Source organism: Pieris napi, chromosome 22 (genome assembly GCF_905475465.1).
Source record: "Pieris napi chromosome 22, ilPieNapi1.2, whole genome shotgun sequence".
Lineage (NCBI taxonomy): Eukaryota > Metazoa > Arthropoda > Insecta > Lepidoptera > Pieridae > Pieris > Pieris napi.
In genome coordinates, this window is record NC_062255.1 from 6,822,143 (window position 1) to 6,826,730 (window position 4,588).

The 4,588-nt window shown below is 33.7% G+C and overlaps 1 long non-coding RNA gene across 1 annotated transcript; it reads right to left on the bottom strand.

The window, feature by feature from the left end:
- Positions 1-3,367: 3,367 nt before the first annotated feature.
- On the bottom strand, positions 3,368-4,056 carry LOC125060862. The gene is made up of 2 exons (XR_007118934.1): positions 3,680-4,056; positions 3,368-3,607 (listed from the first exon to the last, which is right to left on the bottom strand). It is a non-coding gene; the product is annotated as an uncharacterized LOC125060862 (long non-coding RNA).
- Positions 4,057-4,588: the final 532 nt, after the last annotated feature.

Sequence of the window (4,588 nt, forward strand, 5' to 3'; positions counted from 1 at the left end):
AAATGTTAAGGGTAGTCCACCCTTAAATTTTTTTTTTAATTTTTGGATAAAATTCTTATTTTTTTATGATACAATATTAAAAAATACATACAACCCCTGATGTTCACCCCTCTACGATCAACCCCTATTTTTTATTTTAAATGATATATTAGGTACATGGCAAAACGTCGTTTGCCTGGTCAGCTAGTATGATATATGATTCATAGTAGTTTTAGTATGTAAATATTTTATTTGGTAATAAACTAAATAACGTATATTTAGGATCGATTCCCGGAAAACCGCAGATGTGTCTTCCCAAAGACAACGCATTCGGGTTTTATTTCAAACAAAAATGTATTGTTACTTTATTATTATGAAATTTTGTTTCAATATGTCAAGTGACTCATGGCGTAATTGAATTTTGTTCGTCAAAACTTGAATAGAAACGAGTGGTGGAGAGTTTCTTGCCTGCCCCTTTAATTTTTATTTAATATTGACATTCAGATGTGTACATACCTAGATACAAAATAAAATTTTTGATGTGATTTTATTTACTTAGACTTTGTTCTTGTGCTGAGAAGTCAGCTAGAAATATAATATAAAAATAATCAAAGCTGTCTTCTTCAATTGAGAACAAATTTCCTTCCTCATATGAAATAACAGTATTTTATTTTACATTTGCTTCAATAGAACAAACATTGCTTACGGCGTTCCACTACAATGCACGGAAGTTTTCCTTCGTGAATTCGTGATCTTAAGAATACAATCGATTTATTCCCAATGAATTTATATATTTTATACACTTATAAACCGCCTCCAGTTGGCTTATCACGTTGGGTTTGAATCTGAGGAAAATGTTTCTAGTTGAAAGTCTAAAAAGGTATGAATTCAACTAGATTTTATTAATATTTTGTGTAATATACAAGTTTCCCACTTCTTCACAATCAACCTCTACATGGCGTGATGAATATCGGGAGCACGAGAATTGTCTTCGACTTTCAGTTGGCTTCAACATCCACACCTTATAGCAAATTTTAATATCGCATAGAGAAAATATGTTCACAGCCAAAGACAACGACAGAAATGTAACTAAAAAGAAACGTGACGAGTACTAAGTCTGACAAAAATGAATAGGTTTTGACAAGGTAAGGTATAGTTCGCGCCAATTCTCGTTTCTGAATCTTTTTATTAATAATTTAAATGTATACTCTCTCTCTAATAAAACAATTTTTTGGTCACCGTGACCACGCACGCGAAACGTCGGTTTAAATAATGATAAATAATTGTAAATACATAACTTAAATCCGGTTAAAAATTGTTTTATTATCAAATGTGTGAAAGTTACGTCAATAAAAGACAATACTACTCTCTCTCTCTTTAATCGGCAGCTTATGTCTGAATGTCATGGTCAGCAACGAAGCATCTGGAGTGTACTATCTGTTTACACTGCTTTCTGTCCAGCACGTCTCTTCTGACAGTGTACAGTTTTGAGGACGATGAGTCTTTCAGTTGATCGGTTGGTTATCGGCCACGTGATCTTTTCTTTCGGTGTTACCAACCACGATCAGTTTCTCCAAGTTCTGATCACCTCTGCGCATTGTATGGCCAAAATAAGATACGATTGACTGTAGGCATATGGTAGACAGTTGAGTCTGTATGCGGAGTTGGGTCATCGATATATTGGTGCGCTTCGCAGTCCACGGTATTCTGAGCATTCGCCGCCAACACCACATCTCAAAGGCACCGAAACCTTCCTCGAGCCTTGGCTCTAGTAGGAATGTCTTGATAGTCCACGTTTTTACTCCATACAGCCCTGCGATTCTGTAACTCACTTCACGAACTCACACAGCGGTTTTCGCATCGGCGGTCGCTCTCAAATCAGTCGTAAAGCAGTCATTTTATGATTTGGCATTCTGATAAACAATAAAGTACAAGCTCCCACCTTTTCAGAAAAATAACTATCTACAATAATAAAAATAGGGGTTGATCGTAAAGGGGCGAAAATCAGGGGTTGTATGTATTTTTGTATGCAGTATCATAAAAAAGATAGAAACTAAAAGTTTTGTCTAAAAAACAATAATAAAAATTTAGGGATGGCACCACCTTTAACACTTAGGGGGATGAAAAGTGGATGTCGTCCGATTCTCAGACTTACTGTATATGCAAAAAAAATTCATAAGAATCGGTCAAGCCATTTCGGAGGAGTATGGGAACGAACATTAAGACACGAGAATTTTATATATTAGATATACTATAGCTAAAATATATGAAAGAAGATTGTAATCTACAGCATAATGAAATTCAAAAAGCAAGGCCCTAAGCATTGTCAAGAGTATCGATAAAATTTATCATCTGATTGGTTTGTGTGGGTGGCGTAGGTGTGATGATGAGCCAGCATTATCACTTTAATTATTTTTTAATTGAAATATTGCTATAATTCTTGATATGCCAAAACATTTCTTGTTTAATTTATGGTTCTAAAATAATAAGTTAGGTACTTACGGATTTTAATTAAGGGCCAATACATATTCTAAATAAGTTTACCGTAGCTTTTATCGCCTAAAATTATCTTTATCATATTTAATTAGTTTATACACTAACGGTCTTACTAATAAAGATTTATGCACATTGTATAAGCCTGTTATAAGAAAAATGTTACTAATAATTCCTGAATTGACAAGGGTGATGAATACTGCTGTTATAACAAGTGTCTGGTTTGTATGAAGACTTGTACAATGCTTACCTATACGCAGAGGCCTAGTTTAACGGGTGTATAAGACAAAAATTGCGTAATTTTATCTGATTTCGCGTTTGACAGCATTTTTTGACTGTTTAGTTCAAGGAAAGATTTAAGTTATGTAGGTATTTGTGTTTGTTGAAAATAGATTTTATAGATCAAATGGAAGATTTAGAAAATATTGATACGATTGAAGATTTGCCGCCTCCAAGGAAAGTCAAAACATACCAAACTCGGTGCAATCCGTTTATACTTTTGGATGGCGATTTCAAAACAAAATACCGCTTTTCAAAGAAGTATGTTATGAAGATCTGTGACATAGTGCGAGCTGATGTCGAAAAGAGTAATAGAGGTGGAGGGTTTTCGATTTAGGTGTTTTCTTGATGGCTTCTCAGTGTCATTAGAAAATGCCAAATTATATATAGTAGCACTGGCAATCCTCCACAATATTGCTATTGATATCAAAGAAGACCTGGATGTTTCGTATGATGACACTGAGAATGCTCCAGAAGAACCAAGGCCAACCTAGACGCCCCCAAGCAATCAGGCTGGACAAGCTGCTAGAGCTGCTTTTATTGAAACATATTTTTAAGGCTGTTTTATTTACATAGGTGTGGATAGTTAAGGACTTGAAATAAATAAAAAGTTATATTTCATTTAAAACAGGGGTTTTATTTTTTTATAAGTATATAATTATTCATTTAATTGCTGCTGTAACAATTTGAGCCTTAGAAGATGCTCCTGTCTAGCCCTTTCGTGAGCTTCGGCAAGTTGCTTCTGTTTTAGCTCATGTGTTTCAGCCATCTGCCTTTGTTTTGTTTCGTGCTCTTCCTGGAAACACTGGAACACTACCGTGTTGCAGAGTTTGGTACTTTCCACTATTTGAGATGCCTAAAAAATTTAAGTATGATCGTTGAGGGGTTTTGAATGAAATAGTCCTTTCTCTATCACATTGATACTAACCTCTTCTAACTTTTGTACTGCAGAACGCGGCCTTTTATGCAAAATTCTAGTCCTCTTTGTCTGAGGTTTTGGAGTTTCTATTAGCTGCAAATAATAAAATGTTATTAGTATATTAAGTAAATGTGTATATAATTGCTTTGGTTGATAAAATAAATACAACTTACATTAGAATTATGAGTTGTATCAGAATTATTAAATCAAACGTCAATCAAACACGGCGGGTTGCCAGGGTAACAATAAATAAGGGTCGTTTTGTTATTCAACCAATACACATCGATTATTGGTCAAAGAGGTGTTTATGCCCTGTACAAGCTCTATTCACTGAATTACTATCACCTTGTTATAACGCATGTATAGTGATTTTTTATTAGTAAGACCGTAAAGATTTTATTATTGACTGTTACTCATATTATACTAACTAATATACAACCTTTGTAGTGTGACCAGCCGGCCGTATAACGCGCAATTCAAATCCCAGTGAAATAATAATTGCCTCGAGTTGGCTGGCGATTTCCGATCACATGTTCGCATTTTATCCTAGTATTTGTATCTAATAAAGAGTTCTATGCAACTCATTTACCAATAGACAAAATCAAGGTTGCTAATCTAGTCATATAGGTTTATATTTGCTTTTATTTTATTTATTTTTTTAAGAAATGTACTTATACGTAATTCACACACTAGTTGACTGTAAGGTAATAATTTTTAAGGAATTAAAATCTATAGTTACACATATGTGTAATTTCACAATAATTTAGTTATCTGCTGCATTGTTTTTTATAACACTATGCGCCTATTTTATGTTAGTATAGTAGTATTTATTATTCTAGGTCTTCACATATAATTATCAAATCTTTTATAAAATATTGTAAAAAGTATTTTAAAAGAGTAAGTATGGAGTGGAGTTTC